The 20,687-nt window shown below is 42.1% G+C and overlaps 1 pseudogene; it reads left to right on the forward strand.

Annotated features, from left to right (window-relative positions):
• The first annotated feature begins 3,216 nt into the window (after positions 1-3,216).
• LOC133752877 (heterogeneous nuclear ribonucleoprotein A1-like) lies at positions 3,217-13,621 on the forward strand (annotated as a pseudogene).
• The last annotated feature ends 7,066 nt before the right edge of the window (positions 13,622-20,687 follow it).

A 20,687-nucleotide genomic window follows, 5' to 3' on the forward strand; every position in this document is an offset into this window, starting at 1 on the left:
GGTCATAGAGATTTGAAAAACGAATTTAAAATATTATGCTGGGGTTGGTGCTGTGGTGTAGCAGGTAAAGCTGCTGCCTGTGGTTCCATAAGGGTGCTGGTTTGAGTCCCAGCTGTTCCACTTCCAATCCAGCTCTCTGCTATAGCCTGGGAAAGCAGTAGAAGATGGCCCAAGTCCTTGGGCCCCTGCACCCACATGGGAGACCTGGAGGAAGCTCCTGGCTTCGGATCGGCACAGCTCTGGCCGTTGCAGCCATTTGGGGAGTGAACCAGCAGATGGAAGCTCACTCTCTGTTCCTCTCCTTCTTTCTCTGTGTAACTCTTGACTTTCAAGTAAATAAATAAATCTTTAAAAAATTATGCTAAAATACACCTAACAATATTTATCATTTTAGCCATTTGTAAGCATACAAATTAACCACATTCACATTAACACTCACAGTGCTGTGTACCCATCGCCTATCTCTAAACCCCCAAATTTCCCATCACCTGCAATAGAAACTCTGTACCCAATTTCAACAAGTCCTCACTTTCCTGTTACTTTCAGTTCCTGACAACCTCTATTCTGTTTTCTATCTCTATGAACTGCCTCTTCTAGACATTTTGTATGAGCAAAATCATACAATATTTGTCCTGGTGATTGGCTTCTTTCACTGCATAATGTTTGCAGTTTATCCTTGCTACAGCATGTATCAGGATTTCGTTCTTTTTTATGGCTGAGTACTAGTCCATTGCACAGATATACCACATTTGTTTATCCATTCATCAGTTGATGGACATTCCTCAGTTGAGTGGCTGCCACCTTTTGGTTATACTGAACAGTGCCTGTAATGAACATTGGTGTACAGAGATCTATTTGAGGCCCTGTTGTCAATTTTTTGTATGTAAAGGTACACCTAGGAGTAGAATTCCTGTATTGTATGTCTTATACATGTAGATATGGTATCAATAGTATCAACAGAGGCCATCAGGGTTCACAGAGAGGACATATGGTGAGAGTAAGTAAAGGTTCACAGCCAAGTGAAAGGACAAGAAAGGACTGGAAAAGATGGACCATGTAGTTCTACTATAGGATCCTTTGATTCAGTCAGGCCCATGGTGAAGGTAGAACCTCCAGGAACCTGGTGAACTGTCCCTTTGTAGAAGGACTTCAGGAGCTTCAGGAAGGATGAGACAGTGACAATGAGAAGCCAGGAAGGCAACAGGCAGAGTTGAGGCCACAGGGAACTTTGGGGACATGACTCCTGGTCAAATGTCAGTTGTGTAGTAAAGAACCAGGGAGTCCACAGGAATCGAGTAGCAGAGCAGAGTCAGGGTCAGAGGCCAAACAAGTTAATGTGGAAAGCAATAAGGGCCCTGGTAAACCAAAAGACCTTGATGTGCTGAGATTTCCCCAGGCTCTTGACTCTTCCCGGCTGAAACAGGGAGAAAAGCCCTCATGGCTCTTGGTTTGTGAGGAAGGATATCAAAATAAGGGCAGAAGGGATCCAATCCTATTTGTGAGTAGGAATTTTGGAAGTGATTCCCTTTTGGAGATCAAATGAGCAGCTAAAGATTCAAGATGATCCATCATCCTGGACTGTAATATCAACAACCATTACAAAACATCCCAGTTTTATTACATGTTGCACCTGAGGGTAAATATACTGCATGTGTACTGAGCAGAGCTTTCTGTTATGACGCCAAGAAACACACATACTAAATTCTACGTGATGACTAATTCCCAACTACTTGGCTTAAAAATAACTACAGGGGCCATTCCAGGCCACTGAGGTCAGCAATTGCATGAGGGTATAAACCAGGTGGTGTCCTAATCCCCCTAGCCCACAGCCTGCTGGGAAGGGAGTTTACATCTCATCCTGAAGTTGATCCCTGTGGCAGGGCAACAATAGGAAAGGTCACTGAGTGAAGACAGTCAGGAGAACAACTGACCGGGAGAGGGGGAGGGGGAGGGAGAGGGGGAGGGGGGAGGGGGAGGTGAGTTCTAAGTCAAGGCTGCACACTTTGGGGTTTGGCAAACAAGGCAATGCAAATCTGGGATAGCACAAAATCTTCACAGTGTGAAGCCCCAGGTGTTCTGATTTCTTGTTTTTCTTTGTTTGCTTTCCTTCCTTCCTTCCTTCCTTCCTTCCTTCCTTCCTTCCTTCCTTCAAATGGGCCTTGTAGACCAATTCTCTCTGGGATCAGAATTTGTAAAGCACAATCCAGCGCAATCTGCGAGCCCTCATTGGGGATAATTTATACTAAAAATAACATCCAGATACAGTTAAGATAGTTTCTCCCCTCTGCTATATCCCTGCCAGATAGAATTGCACCCCTACCATCCATGAAGCAAACAGAAACTACTTGGAATTCACAAAACGCATAACCAAAGGAGTTCTTTAAAGATTCCATTGCCCCAAGCATTCTAAAGCAGGCCTTGATAGTAAAAGGCCCAACTGTAGCCATGCGGACTCTGGGAGCAAGTCCTGTGCTTTCTGGCTTTTGATGTGTTGCCATGTCTGGTGGGTTCTCCCACCTGCTCCATTTGTGCAACTAGAACTCTTTAAGGTCCAAAGATACCTTTTGTGAACCCCTCCTTGGGATTGCTTGCTACTGCATGGGCCTCCACCTTCTCTGAAAACCACCTAACACTTCCATATTCGGCTTTATCTGTGTATCTTCACATCTCCTCTACTATGTGGTAAACGTCTGAGGGCACATGTCTTTCTTCATCTTGCCATTTCTCTGGCATGCCTTGCACCTAAAAATACAGACTAGATATTTATAGAAACACTTAACGAATAAACTCATGCATGTTGAAGCAAATTATATTTAGTACAACTTTTTGGAAACCCTATTCTATAGAGTGGGGTATGCCTGTATATTTTGGGGCAGTGTTCAAATTCCCAGTGTTTCAAGGTACCTATCATTCCCCTTCTTCTTAGTAGAAAAAGCACCGTGGGCTACTTATTTACTTAAGGAATTAATGAAATGATTAGTTAGGGCCCAAGTGCCTCTATAGCTCCTCCTTCTGGCTGGCCAGCTCCCTTCTTTTTGCCCTCCATTCCCAGCCCCTCTGCCTTAGTTTTCTGACTTGTGTCACCTCATGGGGTTGTTGCTACAAGGTCAAATCATGCAGCGCTGCAGAAATGTCTGGAAAAGTGGTCGGCAACAGGCGAAGTGGTGCTAGACTAGGAAGCTTCCCGCCACTGTGAAGCTCGGCACATCTGACCCCATGGGGGAAGACAGTGGCCCAGAACAAGTCATTAGTTATCACGCGCACGGGGGCGAGTGTGCGCTGCAGGAGCAGAGTGAGGAACAGGCAGAGAACAGGACCAAGGAAAATTCCTCCATTAATCATGGGACCAAGAACAGAGCTCTCTTGTGTACCCACTTAATCAAAACAGCACACCTCCCTTCCAAAGCAGCCCATCTCGAAAACACACAAGTATGTTATTTCAAAGTCATAGGAGTAACTTTGCAGAACAAGACAGCCTATTAAAAAATGAATAATGTGCATCTCTTCCTGGAAAGAACAAATCAATACCCCTCAGTGGGCGCAGCGCCACACAGCAGCCTTTGTGCAGTGCTTCATCTTTACCCAGAAGAAGGCCTGGAAACAAGGCCTCTCCTCCTCCCCAAGGGGAGCTCACCTGTTCTGCCCCAGGGGTGGATGGTGGGTAGGAAAGCGCTTCTAGCCCTCTGCGCTCCGAAGTGAACCGGTTCCCCTTCCCCAAGCAGCACATTATATGTTTCAGCTGTGATGGGTGCTGCAGAGACAAACTTTCTTCTAAATCTCAAGCAGACTTGAAATTCAGATGAGTTACTCAGAGAAGTACAAGTTGTCCTGTTTGTAGATTCAGCTCTAAACCTTTGGCAGCTGAACTGAATTAAACAGGTATTTATCTTTTTGGTTACTTTAGAGCTTGTGTGGACTGAACACCGGGTGAAGCACGTTCCGTAACTTAAGCCATTTGAGGGCAGGCAGTTATGCCATTTGGTGCAGCAGTTATGCTGTGGGTTGGGATGCCTGTATCCCGTATCAGAATGCCTGGGTTCAAGTCTTGGTTCCACTCCCTATTCCAGCTTTCTGCTAAGGTGCACCCTGGGAGACAACAGGAGATGGCTCAAGTAGTTGGGTCCCTGCACCCACATGGGAAACCTGGATTGAGTTCCCTGCTCCTGGCTTTGGTCTGGCTCAGTCCCAGCTATTGCAGGTGTTTTGGGGAGCAAACCAGCAAATGGGGGCTCTGTTTCTTTCTCAAATAAAAAAAAATCCTGCCACTTAATTCTTTCATTTTATGGACATCCATGCCAGTGGCAAGGAGGAAGGGTGCCATATTACTGCCAGGTGAGAGTGGAAGTCCAAGTTCCTTTCATGTTCTTCTCCGCCGACATCAGGAGGTGGAGGAGCAGAGAGAGACGTTCTGGCTGTTTATGTGGCCTTCTCTGAGAACACCCTGGTAGAGGGAGGGAGACATGTGTGGAGCCTTGTTACAGCCTGGTGAACTGGAAGCACAGCTTTCCCACTTGGCCTTCCCTGATGAAGATGGGCTTGAGGTTGCAGTACATTTTATGATATTTAGCTGCACTAGAGTGGGTATTGTCTACAAGTTTTTCTGTCTTGCCAGGCTATCCTTTCTTGGTCCTGTGATTAATCAAGGCAGATTTTCTTGAGGCTTTTTTTCTTTTGTTTGTGTTCAGTGGAATTTTTTACATGCCAGCACCTGGTCTGGGATATATGGGGCAAAAATAAAACTAAAACCAAAGAAAACCAAACAGAAATTCACCATCACGTTGTTCTTCAGCTCCCGAAATCCCGGGCTCATCTGTCTTCTTCTTTCTACCTTTTCAAGTCTTGTGTTTGTTTTATCAATAATGTTCAGGGGGTTTTAGCTTTACTTAGCAGGTGAAATGGTGAGAAGTAATCTCCATCTTTCTGAAAATATAATTCCTTTCTGAAGGGTGGTTTTTAAAGGCTATTTCATGACATCATGGGGGTTGTAGGGTTTTTCTTTGGGGGCTGCCATGGAGAAGAGGGGGTATGGCAGAGAAGGCTGTTGAGTGGCAATATGCCCTTGCCTGCTTTAACAGAGCAGCTTCACTTTTGTTGATTTATATATATTGGGGTTCTAGCTAACATTTCTGGGACTAAAGTAGTCTGCTGATGAAAAGAACTTGGAAACCACTGCCATAAACTATTGAAATGTCCTTAAGTTCCAACATTTTGGTTTCCAAAGTATGCCTCTTGATGGAGCAAGGACAAAAAGCCTTAGATCCATATTGACCCCTCACCTACATACCAGCAAGCAGGCCCCCATTTCTCTGTCAGGCTAATACAGCCTCACCCTGCCTTGACCACCCCGCCCTGCCTGGACTGCTGGACACATCACTATCTGGAGTCTAGCGTCAGCCTGAGTTCTACCCACTCCTCCCAAGCTCTCTCCCCTCAGCTCAGCAGCTCAGTCTGAGTCCAGCCTCAGCCCCAGCCCAAACGCCTCCCAGCTCACACTGTGATCTCGCAGGACCTTTAGATGTAGCCCAAGCTCTCCCTCTATCTTGGCGGCCCAGCTTTAGCTCAGACCCCCAAGTCCCTCCGCGCCACTTTGTACTGTGTAAACCACTAATCTGTAAGGGAGGGGGCTCGCTCTCTCTGCTGCTTCACTGGCAACTCTCTGCCGTGTGTTCACCCAGGAGGGAGCCCCTCCCAGGCTTTATTCTTCTGAATAAACCTGGTCTGGCTGTGACTTCATCCTCTGCCTCTTCTTTCCTGACACCTTTATTACTGTTTGTTGTTTACACCCAAAAAAAGTACAAAAATCTTTTGTCTTTGTTTTTAACTTGACCAACATGGTGGCCATAAGTGTATGCCCTGAAAGCAAAGTGTCTAGGAAAGTCCTAGATATGTGCACACCTAATGAAGATGTTCCATTTTGCTATTCTTTCTGCTACTTGGACAGGAGAATTATTCAGTCTCTGGGGTCCAAATGCCTAGATGTGAGTCTTAATTTCTAGCAGTGTGATCTTCTATGAATGACAGCTTCTCAGAGCTTCCATGTCGTCATCTAAAAACAGCACTAACAAAGTCTGATTTATGTAATAACTTATGAAATGCTAGTAGGCCATATAAAAGACACAAACGTAAAGAGCTGGCCTCTGTAATGCTGTCCAATACACAGCCACAAACCACACAGTGGCTTCTGAACACTTGAAGTATGACTAGTGTGACTCAGGAATTTAACTTAATTTGATTTAATACTTAAAAACTGATATTTGGTTGAGCTATTGGAAAGCTTTGAAGTGTATTTGGAACAAGTTTAGGGTATTTGGAACATCTTGAGTGTGTAACAACTGTGAATGGCATGAAATCTAAATACTGGTCAAATATTTCTTTTTTCTTTTTTTTCCAATTTACTTTTTTGACAGACTGGGGCTGGAGGTGGAAGAGAGAAAGAGATCTTCATCCACTGGTTCATTCCTCAAATGCCCATAACATTTGGTGCTGGTCCAGGTCAAAGCCAGGAACTCCATCTGGGTCTTCCACGTGGGAGGCAGGTGCCCAAATACTTGGGCCATCTTCCACTGCATTCCTAGGCCCATCAGCAGGGAGCTGGATTAGAAGTGGAGCAGCCAAGACTCAAACTGGCGTCCATATGGGATGCTGTTGTCATAAGCAGCGGCTTCACTGCTGCATTAAGCATTTCTGATGATAATTCAATGTCTGAACTGTGATGTGCTCTAAGTGTAAAATACAAATGATTTTGAAAAATAGTACAAGAATGTAAAATATTGACATTCTTTATATTGAGTTAATGTTGAAGTGATAATATGTAAGGTAGATTAAGTAAAATAGGGCATATTAGTCAAAGTAATTTCACAGTTGTTTCCATTTTTATTTATTCATTTATTTTTATTTATTTGAAGGGCAGAGAGAGGGGGAGAGAGCAAGAGAGTGAGAGCAAGAGCGAGAGAATCTCCCATCTGCTGGTTCACTCCCCAAGCATCTGCAAACCTAAGTTTTCTGTTGGATGGAATACTATGCAGCCATTAAAAATTACATTGAAAAAGACATTGGAAGACTTAAAAATGTGATCACAAAAGCAATTTGTGTATTATGATCCTGATTATATGAGACATACAAATGCATAGAAAAGTATAGGAGTGATTGTCATCAGCATACTCATGGTGTTTATTTCTGTGGGGGGCATGAGAGTTTTTTTTCTTGGCCTTTGACAAATTTCTACATTTCATTTACAATGAACATCTATTAGTTTACTACCCAGAGGAAAAAGATAAATTTGCTTTTTTAAGTGGGCTGATTGAATCAGGCTATCCTAGGGAGCTTCACGAAGTTCATGGAGAAAAGAAGTGAAAGGGAATGGAACTTTCTAATGAACGTTTTGAAACCCCCTCCTATTTCATCTCATAATTTTGTTGAATTGGGCTAGAAGGCAAGAGATGGTGAGGGTGCTAGTCCTGTAGAATTTAATAGTTTAAAAAATATTAGACCATGTTTATTCTATATTCATTGTTCAAACAGTTAACGTTAGAACAAAGAGACATTTAAAATAAATGAAACAGATGGTAACCTCAGCAACTGGAGTGGAAGAGGAAATGGTTGTTTCTTCTGTGTATGGGTTTGTCATCATGGGCTAGATTTCTCCGCACAATTCACTTTCTCTGGAGCAGCAGACACTTCATAAATTCACAATAAAGGTGTTTAATCAAAGCTGGGCTTTGATCTATTTCAAAGATTAAAGGTCCCCTTCAGCAAAACGGAGTTACTTGAGACTTATAAATAAGTTACGAAACAAGAAGCAGTCTCCATTTTTCACCACCCACCTGATATAACTTGGCTCATCCTGTGTTTTATGGGCCCAGGAGTTCAGTTCTCCCCAATTCTATCTGTTTCTTTGGGCTGTTCCTTGCATTGTTCAAGTCTGTGTGTTTGGAGTAGTGGTCTCCAGATGAGACCGCCCTGAAGACTTTGTCTGAAGCAGTAGTCTGGCTTCCTTCCCTCGGTTGAAAATACTATATTTTCGACTAAGTGACTAAGAGCGCTTAACAGCGGTTAGAGTGCTGATGGAGGAAAAAGTGCCAGAGGAATCCGGGAAGGAAAACTTAGAGGGAGGACCAGACCCAAACCAGCTTCCCTAACTGCTGCTTTAGGAAGGTAACAGATATTTCGAATTGCATGGCTTCTGCCTCGTGGTGGAGAGATAACTATGGGCCCACTGGCCAAATCACCAGCCTCCAGATGTTTTTGAAAAATGCCTGATGGGTAGGCACAGTGAGGGATGGTGAGGGCAGGTCATGAGGTCACACACAAACACAAACCAATGACAACAGCTACTACATTAATTGAATGGCTGCTTTGAGCCAGACATTGGGTTAGGTATTTTAACTATGCTATTTCACTTGTAATTTTTCTCTCAGAACCCTTAGAAAGAAAGTTGTATTTTTTCTTACTTTACAGATGTAGAAAATGAGGTTCTGAAAAGTTTTTGAGTAATGTTGATACTATTATCACTACTGCTACTACTACGGCTACTGGTTTATTTTAATGAGTAATTGCTATGCACGGGGGGGGGGGAGGTACATGCTCTGTATTTATTTGTCTTATTTGATCCAGGCAACAACCCAGTGAAGGATACATCAGAACATACATCTAGTGACATGAGATTCACATTCAAGTTTGTTTGACTTTAAAGTCCAACTCTTTACATTGCACCAAACTGATGTCATTTACCACCAGTTGTCTTTAAAATAGTAAGTTAATGCAAATGAAGGATGACTGAAGAATAAAAGTTTCCTTGATTATTTCTTCTAGTTCTAAACTTGATAGAGATTTCTTTGGGGGAGGAGGTTGCTAATATACGTGACACTGATTTTTCTGCTCCTCTTTGAGGAGATACAATTTTGGGAACTTGCGTGTATTGTAATGTTTATTTCCATCTCATTCATTGAAGGAAGAACTGTTAGCTCATTCAGCAATGATCCTTGAGGCTGATCCTCTATTTGTTTCCATTTGGGGACTCCCTGCCAACACAGTTCTCAGCAAGCATTGACCAGTGTCAATGTTTTCCTTGAAAACTTGTTTAGGGGTTGATGTTGTGGCCCAGTACGTTAAGACACTGCCTGCAACACTGGCATCCTATCTATCAGAGGACTGTTTGAGTCCTGGCTGCTCCACTTCCAATCCAGCTCCCTGTTAATGGCCTGGGAAAGCAGTGGAAGATAACCCAAGTACTTGTCCCCTGCATTCACATGGGAGACCCAGATGAAGTTCCTGGCTTCTGGCTTTGGATTGGCCCAGCTCCTGCCATAGCAGCCATTTGGGAAGTGAACCAGTGGATGGAAAATCTCTCTGTTTCTGTGTCTCTTTCTCTCTCTCTCTCTCTCTCTCTCTGTAACTTCGCATTTCAAATAAATAAGTAAATCTCTTTAAAATGTTTTGAAAATGAATAAAATCTAGACTAGTGTCTGCATGGTTATACATTTAAAAGAAAAAACCCAATTCCATCCATTTTGCTGCAAATGTCCTGATTTCATTCTGTTTTATGGTTGAATAATAGTCCAGCGTGTGTGTGTGTGTGTGTGTGTATTTAACTTCCACATATGAGAGAAAACGTGATATTTGTATTTTTATCTCTGGCTTATTTCACTTAGCAGATAAAGAGAATGTGTTTATGCGCGCGCGCACACACACACACACGTATATACAGAGTTGATATGAATTTAAAATAGTGATTACTAGAGGCTGGGAACAGTGCGGGGGTTGGGGAAGATCTGATCATGGGAGCCAAGATGCAACTGGGTGAAGGTAATGGGTTCTGGTGTTCCACAGAACAGCAGGGTAACTAGAATCTGTGATGAAGGAAATGGGAGCGCTAACACCCATGTCGGATTGTTTACTCTGTATTTACCTGTTGAAATATTGCACTATACCCCTGAAAATGTACAGGTATTCCATGTTCATCTGAAGCTAAAAACAAAAAAATCAATCAATCAACCAATTAATTTTAAAAAAGAAAAACCCAGTCAAATTCCAAAGCCTTCAAGAATAAAGCAGATATAGGGACCAGCGTTGTGGTGCATCAGTTAAGCCGCCACATACAAGACTGGTATCCCACATGGGCACCTGTTGTGTCCCATCTGCTCTGCTTCCGATCCAGCTTGCTGCTAATGTGCCTGGGAAGGCAGCAAGGATAGATCAAGTAGTTGTGACCCTGCTACCCATGTGGGAGACCCGGATGGAGTTCCTGGCTCCCAGCTGTTGCGGCTGTTTGGGGAGTCAACTAGTAGAAGCAAGATCTCCCCGTGACACACTCTGCCTTTCAAATAAATAAATAAATAAATCTTTAGAAGTAGAGTAATACAGATATTTGGGTATTTACCATTTAGCTTTCTTTTTATTTCTCCTCTCCCATTCATTTTCAGTCACTTACTCTCACAAGTATGCATTTTTGCCTTTTCCCTCATTGTAAAATTACTGAATATCAGAGTGGCACTCAGGAGAAAGAGTCTGCATATTTAGATTTGTTGTGTCCCTGTCACCTCTTGAACACTGCCTTTGTCTATTCAAAGTTGCCACTCTGACTGCACATTTGAATCACATGGGGAATTTTTATAAATACCAGGAGCTCTTAAACCTCACCTAGACCAGTGCAATCAGACTTTCTGCATGGGAACTGAGTATGGCTAGTTTGTTTTTGCTTTCATTAATCTCTCCAGGGGACTGTAATGCACAGCCAAAGTTAAAAACCTCTACTTTCAGGGATTCAAGATTGGATTCTTCTATTTCCTCCAGGATGTGGCAAGGTTTCTTTTTGTCTTTCCTGCCTTTTCATATTGCTTTGCTTTTTATATGCACTTTTCAACCATTCACTTTTCCATTCTCATTTGTTCCCTTTGGCCTACCTGCTTCCTAATCACCACAGGGAGTGCACTAAGAAGTCCCAGTCATTTCTCTGGGAGGTGAGCCTAGGGAATACCCGTAGGGCAATAGGGAAGTAAGAAAGGGCAAGGCAGGCAGTCAGTAAAGGATGTGCTATTGACAGTGTCCATGCCAGGTAACTAGAGCTTAATCTGGCTGGGCAGGTAAGCCACATGGCTCAGAGTCACCTCGTCCTAGAGGGAAGGGGCTGGGAACATTTATCTACTGGTTCCTGCCAGTTGTTCTTTGAGAAATGCTCCTGTAGTCCTTACTTGCCTGTTACTACTAGCTTATTGTGTGTGCTGGAGAGAGGGATGGTAGCAGCCAGAAAGAGTCCTCGATCAAGGGAGTTGGAGGTCCAGTCAGTACACAGCAGAATTAAGCTACCCCATGCTCTTGTTCCCAACCGCTGGTGAACAGATTCAGGTTCAACACCTTTGCAATTTCCTTAGAGTCTGCATCTAGCACGCGTTTCCCACATCAATTTATTTCACAGCACGGAGCCTCATACTTGATCTTTCCTGATATTTCTTCTTTCCTCTCTGGCACTCTTTTGGCAAACCTGCATGAAATGCTGGTGGCTAATTAGGGTTACTGTAAAGAATGAGAGAATGGGCTGCCAGATACAAGCTCTGGTGTGTTTCCAAAATGTGCACTAGATCAGTTCACTTTCCCAACTCTCTGCCCCCAGGATTTGGTCTTCCTCCTTTTACCATACTTTGCATATGGATAACTCATCTTTGATATTCAGCTCAGATATGGTCTCCTTTGTAAAGTGACTGCTGAAATGCAAATCTTTGATTTCTCAATGTTGTCATAATTCTGTACGCAGACCCTAGTTATAGTTCCATGTTCATCTCAGAATGCTTTTTTTTGTTTTTAAAGATTTTTATTTATTTATTTGAGAGGCTGAGTTACAGACAATGAGAGGGAGAGACAGAGAAAGGTATCTTCCATCTGATGGTTCACTTCCCAAATGACCACAACAGCCAGGGCTGAGCCTATCAGAAGCCAGGAGCTTCTTCCGGGCGCCCCACACAGGCACAGGGGCCCAAGCGCTTGGGCCATCTCCCACTGCCTTCTCAGGCCATCAGCAGAGAGCTGGGTCAGAAGAGGAGCAGTTGGGACTAGACTAGAACTGGCGCCCATATGGGATGCCAGTGCCACAGAGGATTAACCTACTGCACCACAGTGCCGGCCCCTCAGCTTTGAACATCAGAAGTATTCATTCACATGCTGGTTTCCTCACATAGACCATGGATTTGGGGAAGACAGAAGTCATTTCACTTTGTAGAAGTTTTTGCACTTTGTATTCTTCCCCCCAGCACCACAGAAGCTCCAAAAATGTCTGTAGGATTGCATTAAAGTCAAATAGAGGTGAAGCTGGTTTTGGAATACAAGCATTGTTTTGCAAGTGTGCTAACAAACACGTTCGTGCCCTTTCTGCCCATGGAGGCCACCAAGGAAGCATCATCAAATTCTCTCTTCCCACGGCCGTCACGTCCAAGTCAGAGTCTCCTACAGAGCCGGAGCAGCTGCAGAAGCTCTTCATCAGAGGGCTGAGCTTTGAAACAACCCTGGGGAGCCTGAGGAGCCATTTTGAGCAATGGGGACGCTCATGGACTGCATGGTAGTGAGAGACCCAGACGCCAAGCATGCCAGGGGCTCTGGGTTTGTCACCTACGCCACCGTGGAGGAGGTGGATGTAGCTGTGAATGCAGGGCCATACAAAGTGGTTCGAAGAGTTGTGGAACCAAAGAGGGCTGTCTCGAGAGAAGATTCCCAAAGACCAGGTGCCCAACTAACTGCAAGAAAGATATTTGTTGAAGGCATTAAAGAAGACACTGAAGAGCATCACCTCCGAGATGATTTTGAACAGCATGGGAAAACCGAGGAGATTGAGAGCACGACTGACCAAGGTAGCGGCAAGAAGAGGGGCTCTACTTCTGTAACCTTTGACAACCATGACTCTGTGGATATGACTGTCATTCAGAGATACCACACTGTGACTGGTCACACTGTGAAGTAAGGAAGGCCCTGTTGACGCAGGAGATGGCCAGCGCTTCATCCACCCCAAGAGGTCCAAGTGGTTCCAGAAACTTTGGTGTTAGTTGTGGAGTGGTTTTGGTGGCACTGACAACTTGGGTCATGGAGGAAACTTCAGTGGTCATGGTGGCTTGGTGGCAGCCGAGGTGGTGGTAGTTATGGTGGCAGTAGGGATGGTTACAATGGGTTTGGTAATAATGGTGGTCATGGAGGAGGCGGCCCTGGTTACTCTGGAGGAAGCAGAGGCCACGCAAGTGGTAGACAGGGTTATGGAAACCAGGCAGTGGACATGGTGGGAGTGGCAGCTATGACAGCTATAACAATGGCAGAAGTGGCTTTGGTGGTGGTAGTGGAAGCCATTTAGGAGGCGCTGGAAGCTACAATGATTTTGGCAATTATAACAATCAATCTTCAAATTCTGGACCCATGAAGGGAGGAAATTTTGGAGGCGGAAGCTCTGGCTCCTAGGTGGTGGCGGCCAATATTTTGCCAAACCACAAAATCAAGGTGGCTATGGTGGTTCTAGCAGCAGCAGCAGCAGCAGCTATGGCAGTGGCAGAAGGTTTTAATGACTGCCAGGAAACAAAGCTTAGCAGGAGAGGAGAGCCAGAGAAGTGACAGGGGAGCTACAGGTTACAACAGATTTGTGAACTCAGACAAGCACTATGGTGGCAGGGCCTGGCTGCTACAAAGAAGACATGTTTTAGACAATACTCATATGTATGGGCAAAAACACTCTAGGACTGTATTTGTGACTAATTGTATAACAGGTTATTTTAGTTGCTGTTCTGTGGAAAGTGTAAAGTATTCCAACAAAGGATTTTAATATAGTTTTTTCTTTTTTTGCACCCATGCTGTTGATTGCTAAATGTAATAGTCTGATAATGATGCTGAATAAATGTGTCTAAAAAAAACAAAACAAAACAAAACACGGGGCCAGTGTTGTGGCATAGCGAATGGGGCTGCTATGTGGCTGCCTGCAGTGCCAGCATCCCGTATGGACACCGGTTCGAGTCCTGGCTGCTCCACTTCTGATCCAGCTCTCTGCTATGGTCTGTAAAATCAGTAGAAGCTGGCCCAAGTCCTTGGGCCCCTGCATTTATGTGGGAGACCTGGAGGAAGCTCCTGGCTCCTGGCTTCAGATCGCGCATCTCTGGCCATTGCAGCCATCTGGGGAGTGAACCAGCAGATGGAGTACCCCCCCCCCCCTTCTCTCTCCTTCTGCATCTCTGTAACTCTGCCTTCAAATGAATAAATAAATCTTTAAAAAAAGAGAACACATTCATGGAAGACATACCTAATAGATCTAGTCAAAGAAATTTAAATCAGAGATGAGTCTTGGGATTTGGCCTCATCTCTGAAGAGTGACAAGGAAAGCTCGGAAGTGACTGAAACTTGAGGAAGTACAATTATATAGATAGCCAAACCACACTTTGGAGGCCAAATAATGAGAATCTGCATCATAGTAGAATCACTGTCACATCGAACTGTTATTTGCATGACAAACAACAGAAAATCAATCAAAAGAACACCTGTGTACTGGATGTTGAAAAGCTCAGGAACATGAGTCATAGTAGCTTGAATGCAAACCATTGATTTCATCATCAACTTCTTAGCCATTTAACATAATACTTTTCTTCCCCAAGGTGTCATTTTACTTAAGCTGGTATCTATTTTTATATATTTTATTTTCAACATTCTTTTACATTTTAAGGTCTTTTAAATTTGAGAAGCAGAGAGATAGAGCAAGGGCTCTTATCTTTTGATTTACTCCACATATGCCTGTAGCAATTGGGGGACAAAAGCTGTGAGCTGGAAACTCAATCCAGGTCTCCCACAGCTGGGCAGGAGCCCAATTACTCAAGCCATCACAACCACCTCCAAAGGTCTGCATTTGTAGGAAGCTGGAATCAGGAGCCAGAGCCCAGAATGTGACTCAGATATTCTGATATGGGTCACGAATGTTATAACCACTACACCAAATATCCACCTCCTATTTTCAACACTGTTGAATTAGGAGGTGGAAGTTGGAGGTATGGCGGTGGGAGTTCAGAGAGGAAAGGGATTTTGTTGGCAAGTGGTTTGGAGTTCAGCCAAGTAAAATTTCAAGATACTCTGGTAGGTATGCAATTTATGAATTAGAGAATCTTTCCATATAGAGAATGGATAAAAGATAATTTCTACCTTTAGTTAGTTTAACCTTCTTCACTTTAGAGTAAATAAATTCCTTTGGGTTTTCTGTTATTTGCTGATTTATTTTTAATTTTTGGCAATTTAGGAAAGTACAGAGACCAATAAAATAAACTACTTCGTGCCCATAAACTATAATTGCTAATGATTAACATTCTATTACATTTATTTTTCAATATAAATGGAAGTGTTATAAACTTGAAATCTACTCTTTGCCCATTTCCCCTTCTCAGAGGCAATTATTTTCACATATTTCATATGCCGCTCTCTCGTCTAATTTTTGGACTAATATATTTAGGATTACTTTTCAGATTTTTTTGCTAATTTTGTTTTCTGAGGCTTTTATATCTCAGGGCTGATGTATCTTCTTCCAGGTTTCTCTATGTAGAAAACTCCTGTTCATTCTACAGGGCCCAACTTAAAGAACATTATCTCTTTGAAATCTTTCTTTAACCTCCTGTGCAGATTAATTGTGGATTCCTCAGCACTTCCACAACATTCAGTTCTTCCTTCTATCACACCACCAGTCAGGTTACTGTGGTTAGGTTTATCTGTTTTCCTTTCTATGCATGAGACTCTCAGAAGTCAGAACACATTTAGTTCACTACCTATCATATAAGAGGCTCTCAGTAAAATGTTTGTTGAACAAATAAATGGAAATTGAAAACATTTGAGCAGCTAAGAATTGATTAAACAATACAGTTACTTGGAATAGAGATACTTAATAGAGTATGATTGGGAAAAAAGAATTTGATATGTTAGTTTTCCAGAATTATATCTTGACTCAATTTGAGTTTCATTTGAGAATTAAATATATGTACATAGAACTCAATGAAGGAAACTAACCCAGGTTTGCTAATACTTACATTACGTGTTTGAAATTCATTATGACTTTTTTTTCCAGGATAAAATAGAAATTTTAAGATGTTTCATCTGAGGGGGATGTGTAAATACATTGTGGATGAATTATGACTATTCATGAGGAATTATTACTACATTAATAGAAAAATGAGTCAGACCCAAATTCATTCAATCTAGGCCATAACTGTTCTTTGATATGAAGTGTGAGCACTAAACGGAACTGCCATTTCCAGTTTTCTGAAAGCACATTCCCCTTCAAACTCTTGTAATTAAAAGAGCTCTGTGAAATACTTTGGGGAAAATTCCGTTTTCTCCTCCTTTGTTTGCAGTCAGGTCCGAAAGAGCTCTTTAGAGATGAAGCCCAGAACATCTTCAGAGCAGCCTCCGAAGCACCGCTCGCAATGACCACGCCATACACACTGCCTTGCTTGTCCCTTTCTGCTTCGGAACATTCCAATTCTAGATTCGTGGGGGCTTTTGATGTGTCAATGTTCCCAAAATGTTCTATCTTTCATTTTCAAAGAGATTCTGAGTGTCTGACCTTGCTTGCAAGAACTGTGAGATGACCTTGGCCCCTGAAAGAGGCAGGGGCGATTGGGATTCCTGGAGTTAAGTCACTGGTCAGGGCATAAGATCTGGTGGAGTGCAGCACAAATTTGTCTTCTCTGGTGTGTGTGCATGTGTATGAAGGGCTGCAATGTGCTATGTAACAGTTTGTCAGATTAGTATGCTACCAACCTCTCTGCACCTGTGCTTCTTAACCTGGAGTTGATTCAGGGGCCTTAAAAACTTTTATCTTGGGGCTGGTGCTGTGATGTAGAAGTTGAGCCTCCATTTGCAGTATTGGCACCCCATATGGGTGCCAGTTCAAGTCCTGGCTGCTCTGCTTCCCATCCAGCTCCCTGCTGGTGTGCCTGGGAAAGCAACAGAGGATGGCTCAAGTCATTGGGCCCTTGCACCCACAAATGAGACCCAGAGGAAGCTCCCATCTCCTAGATTCATCCTGGCCCAGCCCTGGCCAATGCAGCCATCTGGGGAGTGAACCAGCAGATGGAAGATTGATCTCTCTCTCTCTCCCTCTCTCTCTTTCAAATAAATAAATCTTTTTTAAAAAATGACTTACAGCTTTCTTTTCACTATCCTTTAACTGAAATTTAATATTTATTTTGTTTATGGATATAGACAATGAACTACAGTAATATTAGGCATTCATATATAACTTTTATCACCAATGGACTATTATAATTGTTACATTATATTGTAATTGTTGCAAATGTTGAAATATTATTTATGCTCATCACTTGGAAATCATGATACTTAACAGAACTGTCTAGCTCTTGTTATTTAATATACAAATAAAAACATATTATTAAATCACACATTTATTTTTAATAGTTTGATAACTATTTCAAAATAATCTTTAGATTTTAATCCTATATACTTTTGTTTTATGCATTAAAAAGATGACTGTGAGAATAAGCCCATAGGCTTTACTGGACTCACACAGGTCCATGGCATAAAAATCCATGGTCTACAGAGGGTTCAGTTTCCTCAAATGAAATGCACTGCAGATGCAGCTGTGATGTAGTTCAGGATTTTTAAAACTTTACAAAATCATCAAGTCCTGTCAGCATATATAATAGATCAAAGCACGGCTTCTCTGTTTGAGGTGGTGCCCTTGGCCCAAAGCCCTAACTTCGTGGTCAACCATTTTGAAGTTGGCCCTGGACGATGTGAGAAAATGAATGCCTGTGATGTACCTGGAACTTCAGATGGAGTCAAAGAGGGCAACAGAGAGGAGAAGTTGAAGAGAAAAAATAACAGAGGTTGAGAAAAGCAAGTGCAGAAAGCAAACTAATAAAAGAGGGGAAAGACTGGGAGGCACATCTTCACACATGAGAGACAGCTAGCCTACTCCTAGCTCTGCTGTTAGTTGTACAAATGCAGTACTTTTATTGTGAGATGCCTGCTTGCTTGCTAAAGTTAAAGAAAAATGCATGAAAGGTTGGTCTTGCTGTGTGAGAGCAGACTTAGGGGAAAAAAAAAGGTGATTCTCTGAGACTCACACTGGGAGTTTTAGAGGAGGCTCCTTGGTGGAATGACCTTTGAAAAGGACTTCATTGTCTTTAAGTCTGGAAGATGATGTTGGTGCCCCACTTGGGTTGCCATTATGAGTCGATGCACTCACAACCTTCTCCCTCAGCTGCTGGGAGTGGCTGCCCCTTCTCCAAAGAGTTATCCTTGGCCAAACAGTAACTCCTCCTACCACCACCCTTTTACCAAGGAAAGAATGCCTGATTTTAGGGGGTGCAAATACTGACAACTTATTGTCCAGGTGTCACTTGTACTTAGAGCTCTTTACTGCATCAGGTTGGAGTTGGTCTCCAGCTGAGACCAGAGCCCTCTAAGGCCTCTACTCCTATAGTCTCCTGCTTCCTTCATGTCCTTGCTTGATGCCAAAACCACTCAAATAATAGTCCCTTTGTCACGCTCTGCTGACTAAGACACTGGATTTTTCATCTTTAAAAAGCAAATAACTCAGTAACAGGAACAAAGTCACAGCCACATAGGAAGAAAAAGTTCTGGTGTTCTATTAATTACCCAGAGAGGTAATTCTGGCCAGTTATACTGGATCACATAATTCCAATCAGCTAGAAAAGAAGATTTTGAATGTCTGCATCACAAAGAAATTATAAATGTTTTGAGATGATGGAGAACCTAAATATCCTGAGTTGATCAATACAAATGTTCAAATGTACCAAACATCACATTGTAACTCATAAAGATGTACATTTTTATCTGTCAATGAGAGGCAAAAAAAAAAGAAAGAAAATCTCCTACTTCTCAGAACTGTAGCAAGAATTTTAAAAAGGTGCTTTCCCTGATTTGAGTATTATACAATGTACACATGTATCAAAGCATCACATAGTACCCCATAAATACATATAATTTTTATGTGTCAATTAAAAATGAATAAAAAGAAGGTAGACTTACAATTAGAAAATATGATAACTAAGTGCATCTAAGGCCATTAAAAATCAGTTGCCTCAACTCAACTTGACTATCAATGTCTTTAAATGGTTTGGGTTTGGTTTTTGGTCTCTCTCTCTATCTCTCTCTCTCTCTCTCTCTCTCTCTCTAAATCACCTGCCATTAGGGCAAAGTTGTTACTTATCAATCACCTTCAATGTAAATGACCTCAACTCCCCAGTTGAAAGACACAGACTGGCTGAATGGATTAAAAAACATAACCCATCTATTTGCTGCCTACAAGAAACACATCTTTCTAACAAAGATGCATGCAGACTGAAAGTGAAAGGATGGAAAAAGGTATTCCATGAAACAGAAACCAAAAAAGAGCTGGTGTAGCCATCTTGATATCAGAAAAAATAGACTTTAACGCAAAACTGTTAAAAGAGACAAAGAAGGGCACTATATAATGATTAAGGGATCAATTCAACAGGAAGATCTAACTATTATAAATTTATATGCACCTAATTACAGGACACCTGGCTATTTAAAAGAAATGTTAAGGGATTTAAAGGGAGACTTAGACTTCAATACAATAGTATTAGGGGACTTCAATACCCTACTTTCAGCAATGGACAGATCAACCAGAAAGAAAATCAGCAAGGAAACAGCAAATTTAATCAACACTATAGACCAAATGGACCTAACAGAGATCTACAGAACTTTTTACCCTACTGTTGCAGAATACACATTCTTCTCAGCAGTGCATAGAATTTTTTCTACGAATAACCACATACTAGGCCATAAAGCAAGTGTCAGCAAATTAAAAAAACTGAAATCATACCATGCATCTTCTCAGACCACAATGGAATGAAGCTGGAAATCAGCAACTCAGGAATCTCTAGGGCATATGCAAACACATGGAATTGAACAACATGCTCCTGAGTGAACACTGGGTCATAGAAGAAATCAAAAGAGAAATAAAAAAAATTCTGGAAACAAATGAAGATGACAATACAACACATCAAAACTTATGAGATACAGCAAAAGCAGCGTTAAGAGGGAAGTTTATAGCAATAGGTGCCTACATCAAGAAATTGGAAAAGTTCCAAATAAATGAGCTATCAATGCATCTCAAGGATCTAGAAAAACAACAGCAAATCAAACCCAAAACTAATAGGAGGAAAGAAATAATTAAAATTAGAGAAGAAATCAACAAAATGGAAACAAAAAATACAAAAGATCAGCAAAATGAGGAGATGGTTTTTTGAAAAACAAAAACAAAACAAAAAACAAAACTGACATACCATTGGCCCAACTAACCCAAAAATGAGAGAGAAGACCCAAATCAATAAAATTAGAGATTAAAAAGGAAATGTAACAACAGACACCACAGAAATAAAAAGAATCATTAGAAATTACTACAAAGAGTTGTATGCCAACAAACTGGGAAATCTATCAGAAACAGATAGATTCCTGGACACATACAACCTACCTAAATTGAGCCATGAAGACACAGGAAACCTAAACAGCACCTTAAGCAAGATAGAAATTGAATCAGTAATAAAGGCCCTCCCAAAAAAGAAAAGCCCAGGACCAGATGGCTTCACTGCTGAATTCTACCAGACATTTAAAGAACTACTAACTCCAATTCTTCTGAAGTTATTCAAAACAACTGAAAGAGGATTCCTTCCATATTCGTT

Source organism: Lepus europaeus, chromosome X (assembly GCF_033115175.1).
Source record: "Lepus europaeus isolate LE1 chromosome X, mLepTim1.pri, whole genome shotgun sequence".
Lineage (NCBI taxonomy): Eukaryota > Metazoa > Chordata > Mammalia > Lagomorpha > Leporidae > Lepus > Lepus europaeus.